The 27183-nt window shown below is 40.5% G+C and overlaps 1 protein-coding gene across 13 annotated transcripts in view; it reads left to right on the forward strand.

Annotated features, from left to right (window-relative positions):
- PRLR (prolactin receptor) overlaps window positions 1-27183 on the forward strand; it is a 155295-nt gene that overhangs the window by 77231 nt on the left and 50881 nt on the right. For 12 of the 13 annotated variants that reach the window (XM_042028514.1, XM_042028515.1, XM_042028510.1 and 9 more), the window contains one exon: window positions 8312-8398. The exons of the other annotated variant lie outside the window; for it this stretch is intronic. The gene's annotated coding sequence lies outside the window, so the exon portion shown is untranslated. The remainder of the gene's footprint in view (window positions 1-8311; window positions 8399-27183) is intronic. 13 annotated transcript variants of the gene reach the window in all.

A 27183-nucleotide genomic window follows, 5' to 3' on the forward strand; every position in this document is an offset into this window, starting at 1 on the left:
TTAATACCTGGTTTGATAAACAAGTTCTGAACTTAGTTACAAGTTATTTTCATTAAAAAAAAAAATACCAGCCTATTTAAATGAGTTTATAATTCTCCTAAGATTGAACTCTTTTGTTTTTAGAACAAACTTCCGTGTTTCTTTGTCTAATCCTTGTGGTTCTTAATATAATTTTTAACCAGAAATTTTAGCCAAAGTAGTTGAAAAACTAGGACATTCATTCTCATGGATTTTTAGAGATTCAGTTTCAGGTCCTTGCTTTCTTTCAACTTTAGCCTATATCTTTAATAATCTATCCAGTAGAATAAAAGTACTATGATATCATTTTTTTCTAGTTTGAAAGAAATCTGAATAGCTACTCTGGAATCATTTTACTTCACATCACCAAGCAGTTAACAGGTGTTAATATCTAGTATTAATGAAAATGAAATAGTTTCATTTCTTCTGTCAGTAGTTTAATTCTTCATAAATGATACAGTGTTAACTATAGCAAGTATCCTGGCTGCCCAGTATTGCAGATGAATGTTTTTGCTGCTGTACTATGCTCTCTGGTTCATTTAATGTTTAATAACTCTTCAAGGAGGAATAGTTCGAGCAGGCTGAGATACAGAAGTTGAGGCTTGTCCATAACTCAGTAGTAACGACATTGGATGGGGTCTGAGAGATGATCAGAGGGGTCCCTGGTATTTTTAATCTAATCATATCTATTCTTGATGCAGGCCATGAGTAGAGTCCTGTAAAGAGAGGTAGAGAAAGTGTGGACATACATAATTAGCTGACTAATTAGTCTGACTTCATTTCTGCAGTGCATTCTGTGACAAGTAAGGAGTAGCATAAGGAGAAAAATGTATTGAATTTAGGAAGGACAGGTTGTTTTGCTGCTGTATTGTAGAAAATTAACTGTAATTGGTGTAAGAGCCTAATAATAAGAGAAAGGCTCCAAAAAGTGCTTCATCATTATGACCGCTCAACACCTGAAAGGCTTCAAAAATGCTCTGTCATTTTGACTGCTCAAAACCTGAAAAGCTCCAAAATGCCTCATCATTTTGTCTGCTTGTCATAATACGGGCGGTTTGGACCCTGGCTAGCCTGCATTGAGGCCCATAAAAAGGAAGGTGAAACTGGTGCAAGTCAGAGGGAGAAGCCAGGGGCAGAGTCCCTGACCTTTGCCTCTCCCCCACCACCACCATCCCCTGCTGCGAGACTCTCTGAGGCCTCCTGGAGCCAACGCCGCCCGCCTGAGGAGAACCCCCCGAACCTGCACCCCTGGAGTGGAACCACGAGTGAGTTGTGGAACCCCTGCCCTGCTCCTGCGTCCCGTGCTGAGAGCACCGTGAGTGGGCCAAGGCTCGGCTGCAGCGAGCGGGCACCGCGCCTGCAGCTCGGAGGACGGGCGGCCGCATTCCAGCCCAACTGCTCCAGAGATTGGAGACGGCAGAAAAGATGCTTCGAACAGCAGCAAAAAAAGGGCAAAGACTGTTTTGCTCCCCCCACCCCATCTTGGCAGCACTAAAGGTAGCACAGTGTGGTGGTGACCTATCCTATGATTTTCTTTGTAGTAACCTTGGCTTTTTCTTACTTTTCTGTACTTTTCTCTTTGCCTCTTTTACTATTAAATAAAATATATCAATTTTTTGGCACCAACATTTAATGTCGTTTGGTTTTAATCTCTTTTCTGGGAATATTTAGAACCTTCTAAGTTCTTTCCAATTTATGCACAGAGACTTAGCTTTCTTTGCGTTTCTGTGTTTAAACCGGATCATAACAATGGGCTCTTTAAATCTCAAGAAGACCTGGATTCCTGTGTAAGGTTGTTAGGAGTGAGATACGCTCGTGATGCGGCCCAGAGATGCATTAAAATCATAGTGTATTATGGAAGTAGGACAAGCATTGTTGTGAACATTTGGGAGGAACAGGGACGGAAATACAAAAAGATTTTTTTAAAATTACATTTAAGTGAGTTTTAGAAATTGCTGCAAGGAAAGCAGTCCAGAAAACCTGGGAGATAGAAATGGGTATGGCTTGGGGATTTTTATGCCTGATAAAAATTGGGTAGTCTAAGTCTGGAGGATGGAAGCAACAAGGAACCACCAGAAATGTTTCAGAAGATTGCTAATGCATAGGGAGGAGTGTTTTCATTTTTCTTTTTGTGGAATGAAGGGACAGTACAAAAGTATTGTGTCAGGGCAATACAGAACTGTTGAAGGAAAAACTTTGATGGAGCAACATACCTAGATTATGTTCAAAGAAGCGGGGACAGGACATACCAGAGGACCTCCCATTCAAGTGTTCATATATGATATAGAAGATTAAGTAAGGCATCATCAGAACAAGATGGATTTTCTTATAAAAAGGTGGACACAACTATTCCACCAAAGCCAGGAGCTCTGTAGTTGAGGAAAAGAAGACTTACGTTCAGGTTCTTGATCTGAATCAAGAAACAGAAAGTCTTGAGCCGTATTTTCTATAATCTATTATGCTATTTGAATATTTGGAAAAAATGTTTTCTTAAACAGAACAAACTTGTAATGATCCTTGTTTTCCTTCTTCAAAGCTGAATTTATCGAAGGGCAATGAAAGCTCTGCTTCATGCTGCAGCCTTGCCAAAGAATCTCGCTTCTTTACATCTGTTAACATTGTTCCTCCCATGTCAGAACTCAGGTTTGAGTTCCATTCCACAGTATCCCAAAATACAACTCTGAATTCTCCAGTGCCAAAGTCTTGAAACATGGTCCTTTACAGTATACAAATTGACAGATCAGTTTCCAACAAAATACACCATTCACTGTCACAGAATCACAGAATCAATTAGGTTGGAAAAGACCTCTGAGATCATAGAGTCTGTAGCAGGGCATCTCATCCCACAACAAGAGCTTATCAGTTGTTTGTTAACAGTCAGATAACTCAAACAGGACAAGCTGTCTTGTAGTGAGGTATTTTAGTGCCGTGGGGTTAACAGCGATCTGGCATCTCCCAGCTGCCAATAAACATCTTACTGTTGGAGAGAAATCTGGAAGATAAGGTGGACTTCTGACTGTCAGACACCTCACTTTACAAAAGCTACACCAAAATTTTCATGAAGCAGAAATATTCTACACATTCCCTGGAAATGTGTGGACTTTCTCACCTGAGCAGGGATGCCTGCTTTGCAGTTACTCCTCTGGAGGCTGAGTGAAGAAATCTGTGTACATTATTATTCCTATTATTATTATTATTATTATTATTATTATTATTATTATTTTGGTGGTAAGTTACATTTGGCCCCTAATCAGTACTATTTCTTTTTCTAGCTTTAATATAGGTGCAACCTTGATGTTGTGCACTGTTTTATGTTATGCAGTAATCTACAAATAGTGCTTTCTACTTTTATACTTTGCAGTAAGTGACTCTGATTATTTTATCTATCTATGGTCTGTTTAATAAATAATTAATTTTATAAATAGACCTGATCTACCATCCCTTCGAATCTGCGTACCAGAGTGATTTCTTAAATTTAAGCAGTTGCCAAAAATTCAAGGCTAAGGCAGGGCTTGTCTGAAGCTCCCTCTCATCCTGTGACAGGGTTCAACCTATGACCCAACATCATTATGTCAACCAGACCTTGGCACTGAGTGCCACATCCAGTCTTTCCTTAAGCACCTGCAGGGACAGTGGCTCCACCATCTTCCTGGGCAGCCCATTCTAATAGCTAATCACAGTGCTGTGAAGAATTTCTTCTTAACATTCAGCTTAAACCTCATCTGGAACAACTTTAGACTGTGTCCTCTTGTCCTGCCACCAGCTGCCTGGTTGATGATGCTGACCCCCACGTGGATACACCCTCCTTTCAGGGAGCTGTAGAGAGTCATAAGGTCTCCCCTGGGCCTCTTCTTCTCCAAACTGCTACCTCCAGCTCCCACAGCTGGTCCTGATAGGACATGTGCTCCAGACCCTTCCCCAGCTCCATTGCCCTTCTCCGTCACTGCTGAGTGGATCCTGGAAGCAAAGGAATGGTGACGTGATTGCTCTTTCCTGACTCATGTAAAAATTAATTTACAAGCTCAGACCAGGACTCTGGAATGCTCCAGAAGGAGGAGGAAAGCAACTTTTTTCCTCCCTTTTCCTGGCCCTGTAGTGCAGGGCCAGCTAAACAGCTGTATTCGTGTTCATCATTGTGTTGTAGAATTAAACCTCTAGCATTTGGAAGAGAGGTCACTGTAACCTACACTCCTTGTGTAAACAGTGTCTGCATTGAGGACTGTGACCCTGTTGCTGGGGAGCTGCTGCTCAGTTCTGAACACTGATAGTGGATAGTGCTTAACACAAACCTGAAATTTTAATTTTCTATGTATGAGGAATCACAACTTTATGTGGACTATGCATCCAAAGACAGTGTAGAGTGTATGGGCTAGATTCTACAAATAGAAGATAATTTTTACTGGATCTGTAGGACTTTGTCCCCCCTGAAATTTTTTCCACCTGGCCTTAAAACTTTCTTTTTCTGACTATGGGAAGACCAGTAGCCATAGCTTAAGAATCAACACCATGTTCCCAATTTTTTTCTTCTCAGACTTTTGTCTTGTTATCCCATTGCGTGGGGATCCTTTCAGCTACTTGATAAAAGTTTCTCTTTATGTCTTTAGCTGATTTGAATACTCACAGCAAAATCTCTCTATGATTCCCTCAAATAACATCTATGTTTTCCCGTCTCAAGGAGGAGTGTGTGGCTAACTTCTGTGATTCAGATAGCTGAGCCAAAGGTCATCCAGGCTTAGAAGCTCTTCAGTTATGTGATGGATGCTTTTTACAACTCTTGTCTAGTAAATCCATGGAAGTCTGGTTATGTCATCACAGTTGTACTGGGATTTATAGCATCAGCTGTTTTCATTCAAAGAGGCATGAGGGATTATTGTTGCAGGTAATAACCAATACTCATGAGTACCTGAAAAATGTTTTTACTGTATTTCCACTCTTGTTTTGCTTTTCAGCTCGTTGCTGTCAAGAGACTGCTGCTTACTAAGTTCAACAGGTCACTCACTATGTAAGGACAGCCTTAATGGATATAAACAATCAATTTGCTGTTTGAAGAGACATATTTTAATAGTACTTTGATAGCAGGCAGTAAAAAACTAGTTTTTCATTGGCTTTGACATTTTTACCTTTTAGCTACATCCAGATAGCTGAACCAAAACTTCACAGGGATTATCTTTAGCGTTTGCCTGAAACAAAGTGGATTTAATTGTTATTGCATAAGAATTCAAACCATCTCCACTTCCAGTCTTGTTCTTTGACTGATATTAATCTGATTTGTTCAAGGAGATAAAAAACCAACGAAAATAATTAGCTCTGCAAAAAGAAAAGCAATTAGTTTTAGTTCCTTGAGCTGATTCTTTGCGGATTCATGGGAGTACAGGAAATGATGCTAAGAGAAGTAAAAATATCTGGAGTTTATTGGTCAGGACTGCTGAAATTAGTTTAAGAACCGTACTGTATAAACTGACTCTACTGTTCAGCACCACCAAAAAAGACTAGAACAAAATCACCCCCTACTCCAAAATAGGAACTTTTTTTTCCCATGGGTTGACATCTGTAATTTATGAGTAGGCTGAACTTTATTCTAGCAATCACTGTCTGTAGAGAGAAATTTCTTTTGAAGGTGGATGTCCATTAGCTGTGTTGACCCCCTTCTGTTTTAGAGTTGGAGTAATTCTGAATGTTGAAAACCTGTGCCCTATTTTGGTTTATACCTCATATCATGCTTTGGGTGTTTTAACTTTGTTCTAATCCAAATAAGGAAAAAGTTAATATTATATTTTTATGAGAATAGCTTCAGACTGGTATAACTAGAATGATTGCCTCTCCTCTGCTCAAAATGTCTGATCTCTTTCCTAACTAATAATCTCAATCCTGTTGTGCTGCCAGAATGAAATAAGCACCTATATTGTTTAATCAGCCTCTTGAATGTGGATCGCTCAGTATCCAATGATGAATGGCAGCTCATTAACTGCCTTATTAACTGCTTCATGGGAAAAATTAAAAGAGATTAAATCAACAAATTAAGGAGTTTGTTGCCATTTATTAATTTCTCTATTTCAGCTGCATAATTTTAATGAGTTAGTCATTTCCTTTTCCTTCCAGTTCACATCCTCCTGCTATAGGCACTGGTGTGGATTAAGCTGAAGTGAGAAACATTTTAGTAAATCAGTGTCATGCTAAGAAAAGTTTCATCAGGTTTGATACAGAACTGATAGATTAAAATCTCCCTCTGGTCTCCTCAGTTCTGCTGCTTTCCCCCTGGGAAGCCTCCCATGTTTATCTTGGCGGGAGGCTGGCTTTCCATGTGCCCTGAGAGCCAGGCCCAGGTGTCCTGGCTGGCAGGATGGGCTGCAGATCTGGCAGCGCAGTCCTGCTCAGCTGCAGAGCAGCATAAGGGTTAGCTCTCAGCTTTGGTTGAGGGCCCAAACCCTGCATGAGCGTTTCCCAGTGGTTGGGACATGAGCACAATGCAGGGCAGCAGCCACCAGCCTGCCAAGCGCACTGTTCCACGTGGGGCAGATGACGCACGTGCCCCTCTCCGCCTTTTGTTTCCCCGTTGCCTTGGTCCCCAGCTGTGCTGAAGGGATTTGCCTCAAGAACTTGGTCATATTTTTTCATTAGAGAGGCTCTCTTAATGCAAACATTCTGGGGCATTTTACAAAGCAAATACCTTACCCTGTAACACATAAACTGAAATCAAATGGCATGACTTGCACTGAAGCTCTCTTCTGTGTTGCCTAAAATAGATGGCCAGAGTTAAAAAATACACAGACTGTGTTTCTCTGTGTAAATTTTAAAGTCAGGCAGAGGCTGTATCTTTGTGTAGCTAGTTGGAGAATGCCACAGGCAAGGTACATGGTACAGTAAACCACCATGCCAGCAAAAAATGAAGATTTCAGGTGCAGGAAAAGTGCAGTTTGTTCAAAAGTCCAGTTACAGCTGAACATAGAGATCCCCTGAAGACATACCAAAATAATACTGATTTACAAGTATGCTTTCTGCTAGAAAACTATTAACTTACATAATCTTCAATTTCTAAAGCTTAAAAATATCCTGAGACTCTTACCACTGACCAGAAGTCAAAAGTAAATTTGGTCAGATGAATGGATATTTAAACAACTGCATTGTTCTTTAAAAAAAGACATATCATGATGACCCTTACAGGCTAGCTCTGAGGTCTGATCTTGTTCTAGTTATAGAGAAAAATAAAACGAAAAATCATTCTAATCTGAAGATTTCTGGTTGTTCCTAAAATTTTCCACTGGGCATTTTTATAAGAAATAACTGATTTTCTTCTTAATCTAAGTATATTTACGATTTTTATAGTAGAAGAAATGGCTTTTCACAAGCTTTTAAGAGGGCCCAGTACTAGTAAAGTTTCGTCTTGTCTGCATCCTTGAGTGGTTTCAAATATATTGTTGTTTCTGGATTACATTCTCTAGTCCTCTCAGCTCCCACAAAAATTGGACATGATCTAGCAAGCAGAAGCATTAGATGAAGGTGTAGTTCTTTTGAGTTCAGTGTAAGAACAGAGACAAGCCAGTTGTTTTTTTGGCGGAATCAGGCTTTTCTGGATCAGAATAGGCTACAGTATCTAACGCAGAAGACCTGAAATTTAGATTACATTGGTTGTGTCTCAATTTGATTTTGTTAAACCATAACAAATACAGATTGGAAAAGAATACTAAAGCTCTTCTTAAGCTATAGGGACCACTTTAAATCCCAAAGCACTATCTCTTTGTAATGGTTCTTGAAGTTTTGAGTTACATTAATGATGTTAAGTTCAGAAAAAATACACAGTGAATCTCCAAAGACTATAGGGTTTCTTAGAGGTGTTCCCAAAAGATCACTGGAAAGAGCAGTACTACTTTTGCCTCTGCCTGGTTAAATCTTCAAGATGAAAGAGAAAACAAAATCACATGGAGTTAACTGGCCAACAATTGTCATGAAGGTAAATAAAGGTGGGAAGGAGGTAATCCTGTGTGGTAGTTTGGGTCGCACCATGGCTTAGAGGTCTTTGTACAGGAGATGAAGCCCCTGGTTACATACAAACCAGTAGGTAGAAAGTAGTGAGTAATGAAGGTAATCTTTACAGAGAGGAGACTATCACTGACTCAGAACTGCTGAGAAAATGAGCAGCTTCCAGGATAGCAACACCCTTTCAGTGCTGAGCACGATTCTCCCCGCCAGATGGGTTAACAGGGATGATGATGAGGACTGCATGGTAGGCATCCATAGGGAAAAGAAGGGCACAGGCTGACTACTCACATGGCATATTCTTTGTGCCAATTGACAGGGGGAAAGCCACAACACTGCACTTCAGCCAGGAGATTTGGAATCAAGGTTTCTGAAATCAGTGGAGACTGCCTCAGAAGAGACCGTGGTAAAATCAGTTACTTCTGACTTTCTGGGGATGAAACAGATTATCTTGAGTTACTTGATTAAGTGCATGAAATGTATTAGCCTCAAATGTGCAAATGGTACTGCATGTTCCGATGTTTTTCCTTTTGTCCTTGAACTTTGTGTCTGGAAATAACTTGGGATTTGCTTACGTAATAAGAACCAGGGTATGTGGAGTTATTGGATAGAGCCCTACTGTGAGTACCCCATTAGAAACTTAAGCTGTGGGCAAACTACTGCTGACATGAAATTCATATTAGCCGAGAGTTACAAAATATTTCTGTATCATGCTATTACCAAGAATTTGTATAATCTTGGGAATTAGTTTAAATGGAGCATTACCCCAAGAAAATTAATTTCTCATGTTTTAAATTAAACTGTGAGGCAGGTAATTATTTGAGTATTGGAATAAACAACCTAGATGTTAGTAAGTATCCACTAGATTTTGCGTTTATTGAAAAGAAACACCGAGTTGAAAGGAAAGACTTCAGTGGAAACTCTGGCAAAAACACTTCAGACTTTGTTAATAAGCAGATTTAGGTCAAGTCCACTTAAATTATTTGCAAGTAAATGTTGTTCGATATAATGGAATTCCCTGTGGGTTTGAACAGGATGTGTTATTTTGCTATTTTATTATTTGTTTTTTTTTCTTTCAGGTAAACACAGGACTAAATCTTTGTAGGCAATTTCTTTCTAAGTATTTCCCTCAGGTTTATGTGATGAAGTTGAACAAACAAAACCGGAAAGGCCATCTGAAAACTTCATATTTCTTTAGAAACTACTATCACCAGATAAAAAGCTATTTTTTTACAATAACCTGTTCTCAAAAAAGCTGTGTGTGTTGGCTTGGCATTGTCATTTTGATGTAAATGTATATAACTTTGTGGGTTTTGTGAGAAATTTATTCCTTGAACAGAAGAAACAAACCTGAGTATATAACTTGAATCTTTATGTGAAAAATCAGATATTTCAATTTAAAAAAAAAAACCCAAACATTTGCTTTTAAAATTGAGGAAGATTTTTGAAGGAGCTGAAATGATGAGTTGATAAACATCTGGGCTAAAGCCAGCTTTTGTAAGACAATATGAGATCTGAGAACCACAAAACCAAGAGTGTTGTAGACACTGTGACAGAAAGCCAGGCTGCTAATACAAAATATACTGCCTACAGATCTTAGAACAATGCCCCAAATTGCTAACACACAGCAACACACTGAGTTTGGTTTCAACATTGTTTTTCATTTCATAAAAGCATACAGTTTTTAGTAGATGTTTAACTTTTCTCCAGCATTGGTTTGCGCAGTTATTAATTACTTGCAGTCTGTATTTTTCAAGGTTTTTGCACAAGATTTCTTTTCACAGATGATTTGGTGAGTTCTGAAGTCGTCTACTAATGTTGGGTAATGGGGAATCTCCATCACATAATTGTATGGAAGTGTTATACAAAAACAGAGCATGTAAGGATAAAATCTTTTCTCAGATATTACAAGATGACTCAAGAATGTTGTGTACATAAAATATATATTAAAGGAGATGTTGGAGAGAATTAAGCAGACAGCTTTGTAGTGGCTAGAGAAATTTAGAAAATATGGGGAACTTCAAAACAGCTCTGAGTAGAATGAAGTGTTGAAGCAATGTGAGCTAGACTGATAGCTGTCTATCCAGAAGTGCAGTAAATCTCATCCATCTTCAGTAAAACACCTTTCCTTAATAGATAGGAAACTACAAAATTGAGAAGTGGGATTTAGAAAACATTTGTAGGACTGTCTCTCCGTACATAATAACACTAGCAATGAAAGGAAAGCTCTTGTGTAGGAGAGGGTTAGCTCTGGAATTCCTCAGGATAAGTGCTGGATCTGAATCTTTAATATTTGTTTGAATCAATGACTGAGACTGGACTAATAACAAAAATTACTGTTTCAGCCAGCAGCTCATTAGTTGGAAAAACAGACTAATTACTTTGACACGCACAGGTCTAGGAGTGTCCGCCTGATGTAGCTGAATTATTTCTAGTGGAATTAGAGGAGTGTTAATGATGCTATTCAAAGTTTTAGTGAAAATGTCAAAGTAATTTGTGAAGTTCTGCTCATTCTCATTCAAGGAACATGAATTAAAATTTGATCAGGTGCAAAGAAAGCTTCTATTCTTGGTATTGAAGTAGCTTTTCTTACAAGAAAATATCACAAAAATAATCTTTTTAGCCTAGCAAGAAATACAAGGGACAAAATCATAGAATGGTTGGTGTGGAAAGGGACCTTTTAAGATCACCAATCCTCTGTACCATGGGCAGGAATATCAAAGCCCCATCCATCCAGTTGTCTGCCATCTGTAAGGGGGTATTGTATCTCTCCATAACATGTCGTAGAGGGCAGAAAGAATGCCAGGAGAAGGCTGTAACACTAAAGACAGAGAAGAAATGAAAATGTAAAACTCTGATGTGAACTATAAACAAGCAGACGTAAAACAGAGAATAAATTTTAGGGAAAAATAGGAAGATTATTCTTTTCCATTAAAGGAATTAGAGACCAGATCACTTCCCAGTAACAACAGTCAGAGCCAAAGAAATAGCTACTTAAAAAAATTCTTGAGTAGCTAATTAAGAAGCTTATGCAATATGATTATTCATAATAGCAGGTGATTTGGGTGACTCGGGTGCTTTTGTCCAGCAACTGGTCCCAGTTGTTGTCTCTGTGAGGGTGGATCTATAGAGAAGCCTGTGGATGACAAATCACAGATACTACAGATCTACCTTAACTCAAAAAAAATTTTTTTGAGGACTGAACCATGATGCCAGTGTCAGCTCTTTGTAATTGTGTGGTTCAGCTATTATTTTGGTTGCCTTAGCACATACTTTCATTGCAGGTTTAGGCAGTGGTCAGAGATGATTCTTGTATGCAGGAGTATTAGATTATCTCACTTTAGAGCCTTTGACGCATCAGGAAAAAATATGAAAGGCTGAACGATAGTTTTGTGAAGTTAAGGTGCTGCCTGTTGTGGGAAGAAGATAGTTTCTGGCAGCTGGGGAGGCTGCGATGCCCTCAAGCACTTCCTGCTGCTACAGTGGCTGGGCAACACCTACAGGACAGGTCTGGCCAGTGTTCCTGCTGCTTTCTTGACTGCATTTACCAACGTGTATGCAAGCGAGGGGGGATCCTTGGGAAAAAAAGTGAGGAAAGGAAAAAGGCACAGGGTTATAATCACCTTTCAGATACCCCTTCTTAGTCAGCATCGGCCATGTTAGGGATAACTGTTGCTGAGTTTCTAAAGCCCTGTTTGGTTGACCTCTTGCTCAGGTCGGTACAGGTTACCACACTGATAAGTGGCGCAATTGCCTTGAACTTGCACTTTCCTTTTTATGCACTATTGCTTTTCTTCCATGCGTTAACCCGTGCTAAATGTTTTGGGAGCTTTGTTTAGAGAATGTGCCTGTCTCACTGCCGAAATAAATATAGGGTTATGAAGAAGAAATGTTATATATACATATATATATATTTTCTGCAACCCAGATCTGTGCAATGGAGATGGGCTTTTCACATTATTCTCTTAGTTTCTTATCCCATTCTTTTAATCAGGCATCCAGCAACTTTCCTGACCATGTCCAAAACAGTGGAAATTTGCAGTGTGCACTCAAGGGGGAGTAGTGATTACATAAACACTTCTGGGGTTTACACGCTTCCCACAGAACTCTTGGATCCCTTGAGTAATAATCTTTTTTCCATAAGGAGAACTGTATAAGCATTAATCATCCAGCATAGCAATATCCTATACTTCAGTGGGACAGGCAGCTTGCCTGGCTTCTGCAGAGTTCCATTTGACATTTTTTTGGCATTGGCAAGTTCAGGAAGGGTTGGCTTGGGTGACTTTCCCCATAGCAGCCCTCACAGTGCTGTGCTGTGTATTGGTAGCTAGAAAGGTGCTGGTAACACATTGGTGTTTAGGCTACCACTGGGCAGCCTCACTCAGCATCAAGGCTATTTCTCCAACATTCCCCCTCCACATTCTGGGCATGGCCAAGAGCTTGGGAGAGGACACAGACAGGACCCCTGAACCATGCTAACCAAGGAGATATTCTATACAGTGTTTTCTGCTTGGCAATAAAGCTAAGGAAAAGGAGAAGAGGAGGGAACAATAATTGTTAAAGCATTTATCTTCCAGAGAAACCTCCATGTATAGTGAGGACCTGCTTCCTAGAAGGTAGCTGGACATCACCTTCTGATGGGAAGTACAGAATTAATCTGCTTGTTTTCCCTTCCTTCTGTGTGTAGACTTTGCTTTTGCTTTACTAAAATACTAAAGCTAGTGGCTTATTTAAGTGGGCAGCCTGGTGAGAACAAACACAATTATGTATTATATTCAAGAAGCTGAGCTACTTCTTCTGTATTGTCTGCTGTCTCCATTCATAAACCCTCAGAGAAATGTAGCAGAGCACAGTTTGAATTCAGAGTGATCAGTCATATAATTTGCTGGGTTTGACACTGTGACTGAGTTCAGCTAGCAAATGCTTCTGTAAAAGGGAGGTTCACCCACTCCTCCCTCCACTTCTTTATTCCTACCTACCTGTGAGCTATCACCTTTGCACCATCTTTGGTGTTCACTGTACCTCTTATGAAGCTGATTTAACTTGTTAGACTGACAGAAGTCCTTTGCCAAGGTAGTTTGTCGGTGTGGATCTCAGCTGGCACACGGAGAAGTGGGAGCACATGTCCAGGAGCAAGGTGTGTGAGGGAAGGGAAACCCCCATTTCATTTATCCACTCTTCCACATTGTCAAGAATGTAGTTTGTAGTCTCAAACACAAAATAGGCTGCCCAGAAAGGAACTAGCTGGAGACAAAAGTTTGTCATGGTGTCAGTTCATAATTTGTGTCAGGGCACAGCCCACAGTGCCCAAATAAGCCTAGTGACAGTAGCCAGGTTCAGCCATGATGCCAGACAGCCAGACAATCCATAGAAATGAGGCACACCAGGGATCAAGCTGGGAGCTCAAGTTGAAGGGTCAGAATCCAGATTAATGGGGCACCTGGCGCAGCACAGGTGAGCCAGAATGAGGCCTTGGTTTATAGCCACTGCAGAGAGAAATGGGAGAGACCACCCATGGACACTTCTCAGGAGATTATTCTGGAAGATCTGTTTTCAAAGCTGGGCCCTTAGACCCTTACTGAAGCTGAGCCTGAGCTCAGGCACCCAACAGCCCATCTAGGGGGAAGGGAGAAAGGGAGTGCTTGGAGCTCTGGAAGCTTTCACAGAACACCCATTAGCTCAGAGCTAGAACTGTAGTGAGGAAAAGTTTTGATGGGTCAGGGGACAGAGTCTGCAGTACATTTTATCCTCCAGTACCTACAGTATCTGCATTTTCTCTTCTCCATAGTGTAGAGAAGTAAACAGTACAGTAACTCTAAACAATGTTTGCTTTCATCCAGAAGAGGATGGTGTGTTTGGAGAAAGATAGTCACCTACAGTTGAATTTACCCACAGCATCATTTATGGTAGCTCCTTTCCCACACAGTTGATAGAAAGTTCCCATAGATGGGTTGTTCTGTGTATTCAAAGTGAGCAGTCTTGTTCTTTGCTGTGCATCAGCCAAGAGTGGAACAGCTAGGCCATAGGATCCAGGATCTCCCTTTCACATATTTATTTACCAGCCATAAACAAACACCACAGTATTTACATGTGTTCATAAGGGACTGTGGTTCTCTTTCAGATTCATAAAGCCTTTAAAAAACCCCACATGTATGAAAAAAGAGATCACTGTTACGACCCACCCACATAAAGGAGAGTAACCCAGCTTCTTGCTGATAGATCCCTTGGGGCAGATTAGAGTGGTTTATTAGATTGGTTTATAATAAACATGTAGGATTTATTTTAGAACAATTTGCTTGCAATTGAAGGTAGGGATGTACCCTTTTGGTTATTACTACCTATAGTAATATGATAACATAAAAGCATAAAAATACCACTTAAGAAAACATATATGGAAAAGAAAGAGAAGGAAAGAATACGAGTAGATGATCTCACCACCTGAAGGCCTCGCAACAAGTCTTGGTTGTTGCAATTTCCGTATCTGTTTGTCGCAGTCTTGCCAGGGATGATTGCAGACTGGATTTGTTGGGTGGTGGGAGTAATTCCAAGAAAAATCCACAGAACACAAAATCTACTGGGTTTATATCTGCTCGGGTTCAGGTGAGAACACCCATGTACCTCCTCTGGGGCAGGGAGTTTCACAGTTGAGGGATATAATGTTCTGGGTCATGGGACACTTTGGGAGTCTTTGACACCTTCTAAGATGTTACAGTGCCTATGATGTCAGCACAGTTGAGTCCATCATGGCCCATCAGCAGAGATCAATACCTTGACGCTACAGTGTCCTGGTACTTCCCTGGCAGGGGAGTTATCACAGTTGAGTTCCCTTGAGTAAGGACAAAGAGACAGGCCCACTTCACAGGGTTTGCCTCTTTCTGTGTCTCATTCAACACCCAGCTGTAGCCTGAGGTGGGCTGTGCTGCCCTCTCTACCGGGGTGGTTACTTTGCACAGTATCACTTGTGGATACCCTCTTCTCCTCAGCCCTGGGCTGATTGGACAGTAGTGCACTCCCTTTATCTTATCTCAGGTCCAAAGTCCACTTAGTAGGTGTATCTGGGAAAGAGTGGGCTTCAGTGGTCGCAGATAAAGAGCTGCTTTGCAGTTTGCAAATGATTTTAGCAATGTTTTAGCCATTAACCATTTCAGTCTCTCACAAACACAAAGGTTGATAAATTCCTGTTCTATCTTTCACTCAATTAGCACATACATGGTTATTACATGGTTAACCAACGATGCACAATGTATTATGATATTTAAAGAAATATGTGGTCTAAAACAAGCTTACATTTAAAATGTTCTGGCCTTTCAAAAGAAAGTACTTGTCATCATAACACAGTGGAATTATTCTCTTAAGTAAATTGAAATAATATACTTGGTCTTTAGAAATGTCTTTGGGTGATCAGAGCTCTCTGTTGACTTAATTTTACAAAAGATTTTCTTATATTTATTCTGCTTTAATGTATTAAAACTGTATTTGGTCCACATTGAAAAAGAGCAACGTTTTAAAATCCCAGTATCGTCACTTAGTAAATAATTGTGCCTCTCCATCAACAGTCTTGACCTAGTTTTAGAGAATATCCCTGATGTAATTCTTACTTCATGGTGCCTGCCATCCTGAGTCAGTAAGATTAATTCCAGAACAATGTTCTGTTCCAATATCCTGCAAGTCAGCCAAGGCTAGATGGTGATGGGAGAACAAAAAGGTCATACTTGAGTCATTCTTTTCAGACTACAAGTATAGGTGATAGATCCTTTTTCACTGCAATCAGAAAACACCTAATTTTTCTGTTACACAGGAATAAAATAAAAATATGTCTATAAGGAAGACATATTTGTAAGGTTTCATAATCTTTTAAAGTTTATAAACTATGTGTCTCTTACTAGATCATATTTAATAAGTAATATGTGAATGTGTGTAATTCAAAAGAATTCTCACTCAGATCCAATCTAAAATTATGTTAGCTGCTAGAGGTAGAGCAGTAAGACAAGATTAGTAGTGGCTGCTTTAAGTCTATCAGACATTTTAAATGAAATTTATATCATAGGTTCACTTTTTTGTAATGCTTCTAAGGATGAAAATATACTTATTTCTTCAAATTCACTGTCTCTGTACATGAGATTTGAATATATGGGCAAAGGTAACTTGATAGTCTCGATTTTGTAAGATTCCTGCAAGACTTAAATTTAGAAAACCTGAATGTGATGAAGATGACTGCCTCCATTTCCATAGGAACACCTCTAATTAGAGGTATACTAATCTCTAAGTGTTTTTATGCAATTTTCTCTCTGTTCCTCTTCCCCCTCAGAGTAAGTAAGAAGTAAGTAAGAATCAAAGGGTTTTGATCATCATCTCTCATTGTCTGACTCAACTCACCCCATTCTACAGTGATGAAATAACTTCTCACTTTGAAGTACAAAGTCTTTGATTTTGCTTTTGTCAGTTAGGATCAAATCATCTTTCATAATCTTTATATAGCCTTTCTAAACCAATTGCAAATACCTGTTGATAGCTGCCTCTAAATTGTTCTTCTCAATTGACAATCAGATTTGACACGACCTTATCATGGTACTCATGACCATTTTTGCCTGAGTCAGGAGCAAGTGTTCTAGCCACACCACACAGGCTGCAAAAGGCAAAGGCAGGGACTGGGAGAATGAAGAACCATGTGCTGTAGAAGAAGATGGGGTTCAAGAACATCTAAGGAACCTGAAGGTGCACAAGTCCATGGGGCCTGAGGAGATGCATCTGTGGGTCCTGAGGGAACTGGCAGATGAAGTGTCTAAGCCATTAACCACCAAATTGGAGAAGTTGAGACAGTTCAGTTAAATTCCCACTGACTGGAAAAAAAGATAAGCATAACGCAAAGGGGTCAAAAAAGGGAAACTACAGGCCAGCCAGTCTCACCTCAGTGGCCAGCAAAATCATGGAGCAGATCCTCCTGTAAGTTGTGCTAAAGTGCATGGAAAGTATGGAGGGGATCGGTGACAGCCAGCAAGGCTTCACTAAAGGCAAATCACACCTGATTAATTTGGTGGCCTTCTACAATGGGGTTATAATGTTGGTGGGTAAGGGAAGAGTGACTGGCAAAACATCATCTACCTGGAGTTGTGCAAAGCATTTGACACTGTCCCCCACAACATTCTTGTCTCCAAACTGGAGAGACATGGATTTGGTAGACGGACCATTTGGTGGATAAGGAATTGGCAGGATCAACAGCTCAACATCCAAATGGAGACCAGTGACAAGTGGTGTCCTTCAGGGGTCAGTGTTTGGACCAGCAATGTTCAACATCTTTGCTGGTGATGTGGACAGGGGGACTGAGGGCACCCTCAGCAGTTTCGCTGATGACACTGCGCTGGGAGGTGCAGTCACACTCTGGAGGGCAGGGATGCCATCCAGAGGGATCTGGACAGGCTGGAGAGGTGGGACTGTGAGAACCTCATGAAGTTCAACAAGGCCAAGTGCAAGGTCCTGCACCTGCATTGGGAAAATGCCAAGCACAAGTACAGGCTGGGTGGAGAATGAATTTGGGCAGCCCTGCCCAGCAGGACTTGGGGGTGCTGTGGGTGAGAGGCTGGAAATGCCCCAGCCATGGCACTCACAGCCCAGAGAGCCAAACGTGTCCTGGGCTGCATCCAGAGCCCCGTGGGCAGCAGGGGAGGGAGGGGATTGTGCCCCTCTGCTCCGCTCTGCTGAGACCCACCTGGAGCACTGCATCCAGCTCTGGGGTCCCAGCACAGGAGGGACAGGGACCTGCTGGAGCCAGTCCAGAGGAGGCCACCAAGATATTTAGGGGGATGGAACCACTCTTATGAAGACAAGCTGAAAGAGTTGAGGTTTTTCAGCTGGGAGAAGAGAAGGCTCCAGAGAGACCTGATAGAATATTTCAGTACATAAAGGGGCTATAAGGAAGCTGGAGAAGGACTTTTCACAAGTGTCTGTAGTGACAGGACAAGGAAGAATGGCTTCAAACTGAGAGAGGGTTGCTTTGGATTACATATGAGAAGAACTTCTTTATTGTGAAGACAGTGAAACACTGGCACAGGTAGCCCAGAGAAGTTGTGGATGCCCCATCAGTGGCAATGTTCGAGGCCAGTTTGGATGGGGCTTTGAGTAACCTGGTCTAGTGGAAGGTGTCCCTGCCCATGGCAGAGGGTTGGAACAGGATGATCTATGATCAGCAACCCTTGCCATGTCTGCAGCTGTTCCTCTTTTCTGTGTGTAAGTACGAGTTGTCCCAGTTTTTAATTTCATTGGGTCAGGAAAAGAGGGTGGTATATAGAGGGCTGTTGAACAATGATCTGGGAAGAATGTACTGACTTTATACTTATGCCTGTGAAGTGCAATTATTACAGATTGGGTTTTGTGAATTTACTGTGTGCATTCATCAAGCTTTAAAGGAACTGTGAGAAGAGTAAACCTGAAGACAATCAAGTGTCTTAACATCTTTCAACAAAGCTTTGGAGGATTTTGCTTTCTCTATAACAATGCACTTCAAAGATTCTGCCAGAGTGACACACTTGTGTAGTTAGGTCTTGGAATTAAATAAGAAAAAAGAGCACTAAAGAAAAAAACCTTTTTTGGATTAAGGAAAGGGGAGGGTGTACTTGTCAGGTGGTGTTCTCATTGGAGCAGTTGCAGGTCCTGAAGTGTTGTCTGAGAGAAGTTGAGGCCTTCACTTGCTCTCAGGGCATGACAGGGCTTAGGGAAAGGGAGTGTGTAAATGGACTTTTTAGGAGGAGGCAATCTAAGAACCATTGCTTTCAGAGCATGCCGATGCTGTCCCAGTGCTTAAGAGGAAAAGCTGAAGCCATGGAAAGCCATGGAAAGACTTGAGTCAAGGAAAGAACATTTCCTTGGATTCAGTCTCCTCCTGTACTTGAGCACACTGTTTTGGGGAACCTAATAACATCTGCAGATACACCACACAATTTTTCAGGTGTTGGAATATTAGTAATGGAGTATTAATTTGGGAATGTGAAAGGTCCTTCTGGGCCTTATTTCATGCATTCTGAATTAGCTAGTCTGTCTTTTTAGAGATGTTTCTGGGTGTTCCTACTGACCCAGAAGTCAATCGGCATCATTTGACTACAAGGTACTCATTAAAGATTTGGAGATATTTTACCACTGGCAAACTCTGACCCTGTAGACTTTCCTGTACCAATCCTGCTCAAGTTCATCCACTAGCTCTGCATTTCTGTGATCATTGCTGTCCTAGCATCACTCCTTTTTCCGCAGAGGGACCATTACCAGCTGTGCCAGAAATTTTGTTAAGAAATACATAACTATAGCTGTTCTCTGGAGAAGTCCTGACAACATAGTGTCATAATCTGGTAATTTACAAGCTGATCTGAACAGTTTGTGTTCAGCTTTATTATATACTCCATGAAGCAGTGTGATTCACATATTTCAGGACTTCAGAGTCTTCCTGTAGGCTGTGATGCTAGCTTGTTCCCATGCAAAGGTTTACAGTCAAGAAGTTAATGTTCTGACCTCGATTGTTACTGCATGTGCTCAGCTCTGCTCTGATAGGGAATGACCCCATATTCTGATGGCAGCTTCTTAACAGTTTCCTGGTTGCACTGTCAGGTCATTTGAGGCCTACTGATATTATCCATAAAATCAGGTTGGCACAAGCCTGAATAAAATACTGGAAAGCAGGTGAATGTTTTGCAGTCTGTGAAAGGACAGCAAAGAGCAATGGCCCTGGCTGTTTGTGTCTCCTGGCCCACATCTAAGCTGTTGCCAAGCCTGAGACTAACTTCGGTTACAAAGCCAGGAGTCTATGAGGAAAAGATCATGCTTCAGTTTTGCAGCACCATGACTGTTCTTGCCTTGGCTTTTACCTAGTCTTGAGACTTTAAGTCTACTCTTCACCCCTAACAAACCTTTTTCATCTTCCTCCTCATACCCATATTTTCATAGTTACAGACAGAAAAGAGATAGAGCCAGAAAGCCAGCACAGACTTTACTGCCTTCACATCCCAAAAGCCAGAGGATGGTGTAGGTGTCCAGGTGTCAGCATCAGGGGTGGCTTCTGTGAGAAGTGGTCCAGGACTGCCCTGTGCCAAATGCAGCTGGTTCCAGCTGGCTCCACAACAGCCCCACTGTAGGACACCACTGAGCCCATCAGCCAAGCTGGTGGCACCTCTGTGAAAGCATATTTAAGAGAGGGTAAAACATTGCATGGCAGCATGAGGAGTAATGGAAAAAAACCATGAGAAAACAGCAGTGTGAGCACCAGCATGTGAGAAGAAGGGAGGAGGCGCTTTGGGCATCAGAGCAAGTGTTCTTTTGCATCTTGTGGGAGGGACTGTGTTGGGACAGATACCCACACAGCAGCCAGAGGAGAGACCTGTGCTGCCACAGGTTGGCTTTTCCTGAAGGAACCACACTGGAGCAGGTCTTGAGGGACTGCAGTGCTAGGGCAGAACCTATGCTAGAGCAGGGGAACAGTACAGGGGAAAAACACAGGAAGGAAGGAGTAACAGAGATGAACTAGTGTGTATTGACCACAACTCCTCCTTCCCCAATTCCCCCTGGTCCAATTTAGTGGTGAGGAGTAAAGGACTCCACGAGTGAAGGAGTGAAGTTGAGGCTGGGAAAAAGAGATATGAGGAAGAAGGTATTATTTTAATTTTGTCTTTGTTTCTTCTCATCATCCAAATCTACTAAATTTGCAGTAAATTAAATTAAATTACCCATATTTAATCTTTTTTACCTGAGATGTTAATTGGTGGGTGTTTTCCCTGTCTTTATCTCCATTTACCAGTTTTTTTTAATTTTGTCTCCTGTCTTGTTGAAGAGGGGCTTAAGAGTGGATGTCTGGTTGTTTGGCAACTGACAAAGGTCACCCACCTCTTTTAAAAAAGGGCTTTTTCATTGGTTTGATTTCAGTCTTTTTATGATAAGCAAGAGGGCTTACTTGGATTTGACAATAATGCTTAGATAATGCTTAGGTAGCCTTCATTTCTGTATGAGCTCAGAAAATTCTCTGCATCAGATGCAGTCTAATGGGGCACACAGGACATTTGGCCATATCTAAATGAGATTTTGCCTCCAATAGCTTGTTGCAGCAGGGCTTTTTGGTTTTATAGTTTTCTTTATTTTTCCCCTTTTTTTATTGCTGCCCAGACTTTTTCTGTTAGAGTATTTTTTCTGCCAAGACCAAATGAGCAGCTTCCGTAATAGCTGGCAAGTCATTAGAGACCCAAGAATGACATCCGTATTTCCCCTTTTTCAGTTGTTACGCTATGTAATCCAGTTCTACTGCCCTGCATCTTGCTCTGCTATTTCTGGCATAAACAATTGGTGCTGCCCAGTCTTCTATAGGTCACTGCTGGCCTGCCTTTAAAGCAGCTCATGACGCACTGACTCAGAGCGAGGACTGCCTTTCCCAGGCAGTGTAATAGTAGTGTTTGAGTGAAGAGTTTATGCTTGCAGTGTGGAATGCCTTAGAAGAAAAGATGGCATGATATGACAGGGTCCCTGGCCATCATCTGAAATAATTCTTTGGAGAAAGCACAGGGCAAAGCTGCCAGTCCTTGTTGTTCTAATCAGCCTCCTCCATTTGGCCGGAGCATCTCTGACAGCCTTGCATGTGTCTGCTTGCTAGCACACGTGTTTTTCCACCGTGACCCAAAACACATTCAGGAAGCCTTGCAGTGGAGATTTCACTGTGAGAGCATGACTAGGCATGGTGCTAGCACTGATCAGGTGCTCAGGAACCACTGGCTCAGGAGGGTGCCCCATCCCTTGCGGCATCCTTAAAGGTGCCTTTTTTCCCGAGCTGTAATCTATCACACTGTCTTGAATTTTTGTCCTTCGTATTGGGTGATAATGAAACAGACTCCCTGCAGCTCTGCGTCTTTTCGTGTTTGGCTGAAGTTTGTCAGACTGATCATTCCAGAGGGAAGGGGATTTCTTTATGTGTGAGGCAAAGGATGGGTGGGAGCCAATAAGCTCAGTAGCATTCATAGGCCTTGCCAGAAGGAGGAAGGAGTGTCCCAGCTGGATGGATTTAGCTGGTAATTGTACCTCACTGTTTTTGAATTGCAAACCTAGAGGAATTGATGTCCGTGGAAGATTTATTTGAAACACAGTAAAAAGATACCAGGAGCTATGTGAATAGAAGTTTTGCCTCTGCTCTCTGTGTAGGTATCTACAGACCTTTTCGTATTCTTCTCCATCACATTGTGGTGATGAATTCGTGCACAGTTATAGGCTCGAGGATATTTAACTAGAATTATTCTTCTCCACTCCTCTCCCCTCCCAGTTGTCCCTGTACTGAGATTTGTTATACTCCCTTTTTATAGTCCCTTTGCTTTAGTTTTGCAATTTTGCCCAGTCCATTTATGGCACTGATGTTCATGTAGTAGGTGGCATTTTCAAAACTTCAACCTACCTGCACAGACATCTTAAAAAAAATAAGGCGGATGCTGTAGTACAGCTGGATTCATGTTGTCTTTGTCTCCAGCCCCGAAATGATGTATTACAGCATGTTTTCTCTCCATTGTGCAGGAGGATGCTGTGGAAAGTAGAATAAGCATTGGGCACTCAAGAGGCTTCACTGTTTGGTGCTCTCAGGGAGTGTGTTGGACGTGCAGAATCTTGCCTCTCTTCTGAATATGAGTGCCAGAAACCCTCTGGTACTTCAGATGCAGAAAAAGACTGGGCATTCCCCATTGCTTACAGATTTTCTCCTCTTGTTGGCAGTACAAAATGTTCTCTTTTTACATAATTATGAAACTCTCTTGTGTTTATACATAAGCAAAAAATTACACTCTTTTTGACAATGAGCAGCAGGCCTATCCACTCTATAGATTGTTTTACTGGGTTTTTTTCTTCTCCTTTTTTCTTAAATCAAAACCTTATCCACTAAGCTTCCATTTTAGCCTGACAGACTTAGGTCATTAATCTTCCTGCTGTGGTCTGGAAAATATTCCCAGACTCATTCCCAGATGTTTTGTTCACTTTCTTATCCAAAATGTGCACCCTGTTGGTGAATCTAAAATTTTAACCCAATCATGGGTAATTTCTATTCACAGTGACATTACAAAGTGCATGTTTTTGAGATCACTTTCAAACTCAATGCATAAATAACTTCACTAAATAATGAAATTTGCCAATTTGAATTTTCCCAATTTGTCTGCTAAATTTATCCATCACCACCACTAATACCACACAAACACACACTGGTTTCATTTTTATATTCGTTTGTGTCTCTGCGGGGAGGATGAGAGATAATTAGCTGGTCTTGGTGACCAAGACTGCTTTAATGAAGACACATGTATTTGCTGAGGAGGTCCGCTGGAGGAAGACCAAGCCCCCATTTTGAAATCCTCTCAAGCTTTCATTCAGAGTAGCTGTTTTCCTATGTGCAACACAGGGTCTGCAAAAAATATCTGCATACTATGATGTGGGCCACGAACACTCACTCCTTAGAAATCTGAAGTAAAAAGTCTAATGTTTGTCCGTGATCTAGAAATGTGTTCTTCTGGCAACTGGACCCTGAGAAGTGCTTGTTAAAAGTGAAGACTCTCTTATTTTCAAATTCTTCACTATTATTTGTGCTGTTTATGACTTTGATTTACCTTCCTAGTCCTTCGGAAAAATGGAAAATATTTTAGAATGCTTTAAAATATCCTTGTCTTCTCCATCACAGCACCTCTCTCTGGTTAATGGCTTTCAGAAAACTGTATGTTCTAAGTAATGTGTAAATGATATATGACATGTAATTTCATCTTTTTAGTTGCTATAGCAACATCACACTAAACTATGCATTAGTCAGTAGTCCAGACCAGCAAATGTCTTGTTTCTAATGGATGGCTTACACATTATGAAGACCATTAGAAATGAATGCTGAAACAGATAATTGACTATATAAGCAATTCCAGCAGAAGAATGTGCACATGAGAAAGCATTACATTGAATAGGTTTAGAACTGAATCTGTGTGCTGAGCTCCACATATAAATCTTACAAACATCTCTCACCTCCTCTTTTTTCATGGAAGTACATATACCAGTTCTATATGCATGCAATGGAAAAACCCCATGCTTCAAAGGCAGGCAAATAAAGCCCAAGACCCAGAAGTTCTTTGTGATGACCTGTGTATCTCTGTCCCATAACTGGAATACTCAGTTACATGATGCCACTGTGTTTGCCTTGGTCTTTCTGTTCCTGTGTACAGTGTGATGGCATGATCTGGTCTGCCTCAGGCAGAGGTGAAAGGGGAGCAGTGCAGCAGACAGTCAGTGCTTCAGATCTTTCAGAAGAGTGAAATATTGATGCTGTGGTCACTTGCTGTTTTCCACTAGGAGGAATAGGTTATTGCTTTCTTCATTCCCTTCCCCTAGGATAAACTTTGAGCCATTTTTCTACGTTTGCTAATCTTCTGCACCTTGCTATTTACTCATTGGTCTGATGGTTTACATTACATCAAGGTTTACTTTTGGGATTTATGTATCTCAGATATTGTTCTTTGTAACTTTGATTTCGTTCAGCTCATTGTGGGGATTCATTAACAAGCTGTTGGTAAGTAGTTTACAGACCTTGGATTGGGTCAGTTTGTCCCCCATTTCTTACAATTCCTTCTCATGCCTGACTTTGCTCTGCACCCTCTGTCCTTATTCACGCATCAGACCAGGCTTGTATTCTTCTAGATTGGGTCATTGTGCCATTATTAAACATTTCATCATATCAGAATAACTGCATGTTACTTTTCTATATAAAATTATAGTCATAACATACAAAAAGAGACAAGCAAAAACTGAAATAAATTCAAAAGATTAATTCTTCACCTAAACAAGCCCCCTAAAATGTGCAGGTAGACTAAGAAAATTTCAAAGTAAGCCTGAGAAGCCTCCATCTGCAGACTTGCAATGTCAGGACACTCTGCTGCCTGTTGTCACCAATGGCTATAGTGTGTTTACAGAGCCACAGGGCTGCAGTAGAAGACAGCTATACCTTTAGAGAAAAATGGAATTGAATTGGAGGTGCAATTTGATCCTAGACCACAGGTGCTGTGATGTAAAGTATCTGTAAACACAAATAAAGAAATAGGAAGCCTAACATTAAATTAATATGTGGAAACCAAGTACTGACATGAATTGTTCAGTTTGCTTGTCAAGTAAATGCAAGATAGCTATGGCAATTATTCAAAGCATGACCATTCTTGAAAGAAAAGTATTGAAGCTGTTGTTCCCTTGGTAAGCCTTTACACAAATAATTGCTCCATAGTTAACTTTTGTGAGTTACCATTCTTTAGAATGACAAAGAGGTTGAAGATTTGAAAAGAACTTGGTTAGCTTAAAATCTTGCTTGAAATTCTGTTCTAATTAACAAATACTTAACAGTTCTGTTTTCAAGGATGATATTGAATGTGTTATTATGTGTGCAGTTTTCACATGGTTTGTTTCATAATTTGTGAGGCATTTTCTTGCCTCACATTCTTCCTCTTCTTTGAAGATGTGCTGCTACTTATTACGCTAGAATCATTTCAGTTAATGTTGGCATAAGTGGCAGTGAGATCGGGGGATAGCCTTGATCTTCTGTCAAACTGTAATTTTGTTTTTCTTTATTTGTGCAAGGTTTTCAGGCATTCTGTTTCATTGAAAACTGTTAATTTGAGTTTTGTGGGGTTTTTACATTTTGCCCAATGAAGTAGAAAACTGTGTAGACATCAGATGTCAGATGCGTATCTTCTGCTAATGCTAAATCCAGTGAGATTTGTCTACACTATACTGAGTGTAGACAATGCAGAAAAGAAAAGATTACTGTATCCATGGGGTTGATATAGCAGGTGAAATTATTTAACTTAGATGACTGCTTTCCATATTCTTATTACTGGGCATGGTTAGAGAGAAGGTAATGGTCAGAGAAAGTGCAGTAATTTGCAAAAAGAAGGATGTATATTAATTTTTTTCCTGCAACATAGTAGTATTACGGGATAGATTAAAAACAAAGTTCATTATTGCTGTTTCTTTATGTGATAATTGCAAAGTTTAGTTGACTTAATTTCCTGTGTTTGCCAACCATCCCTGTCGTTTCTCTATCCTTCTTTCAATGGAAAAATCATGGGCTTTCACTCACAGACACTGAAAGATTGAATTAAAACATAAATAAATCAAATCAAGGTTTTGCACTATACGGGGGAAAATGACGGCACCAATGTCTTTTTCTTTTGGAATTCATTTTATTTTATGATTCAAAGCTGGAAATCTTTTCCAGGATTCATGGAAAATTTTAGTACTGAATTTGGTGTTCAGCATTAAGAGTGGATCCTGGCAATGTCATGGAAGGAGTAAATCTGTAATTAATAGAATTTCATTAATAGAGTCAGGTCTAAAGAAACTGAATATATGTGTTCACTGTGTATATTCCTGGTAAAAATTTTTCCTATTTCATTTAGAGTTGTCATTTTTTATTGTCAGTAACACTGATTTTAACAGCAATAGCTGCTGCAGACACTTTTGCACATTATATACATAGTCTTACAGGCAACTTGGGCTTCTTGCAGTGTCATTGTTAGAGTGTGTCTGAGCTCCAGTTGGTGCAGCCACTCTTCTGGTGTAAGAGTACTTCAAATCCAATGCTTCTTTTGTCACACAGGGTTGCAATATCTAGCTTAATTGTAAAGAGAGTGGGTGAGAAGGAGAATCTCTGTTCTTAGTACAGAACCAGGAAGTAAATGTTATTCACTGTTTAAATGTACTATTAATAAACAGCTGTTGCTCTATCTCTCAAAAAAAAGATACTTATATAAACTTTAAGACACTTTAAAGGTGTGTATTTAAGCCAAACCTTATCAAAATCAAAATTTTTCTCCTTCAAATATCCATCTAAGATCAGATCTATTGATCTTGCATCACACCAGTCTTAATTATAAGTATTTTAGATAAGATCCATATTTTTCCTGGTAGTCTCATTATTAGGTATCACTATAATCAAGCAGAATAGAAGAGGATGACTTTTTAAATAACGACCTGGAGTGTCTGGAAAGACTGGCTCTATTTCGCATGCTGAAAACATGGCTAGTTCATATCAGCAGTACAGCTCCTCTTTTCCCAGTTCCAAAATACGTTCATTATTTAGGAGTGCTCCTGACCCAAAGTGATTTCTTATCATGTTCTTGAGGTTTGCAGATCAAACACTGGGACCTGTATCATAGAATCACTGAGGTTAGAAAA

The sequence above is a fragment of the Corvus kubaryi genome, unplaced genomic scaffold (genome assembly GCF_017639235.1).
Source record: "Corvus kubaryi isolate FWS band 111438036 unplaced genomic scaffold, C.kubaryi_AGA036_p1.0 37308, whole genome shotgun sequence".
Taxonomy (NCBI): Eukaryota; Metazoa; Chordata; class Aves; order Passeriformes; family Corvidae; genus Corvus; species Corvus kubaryi.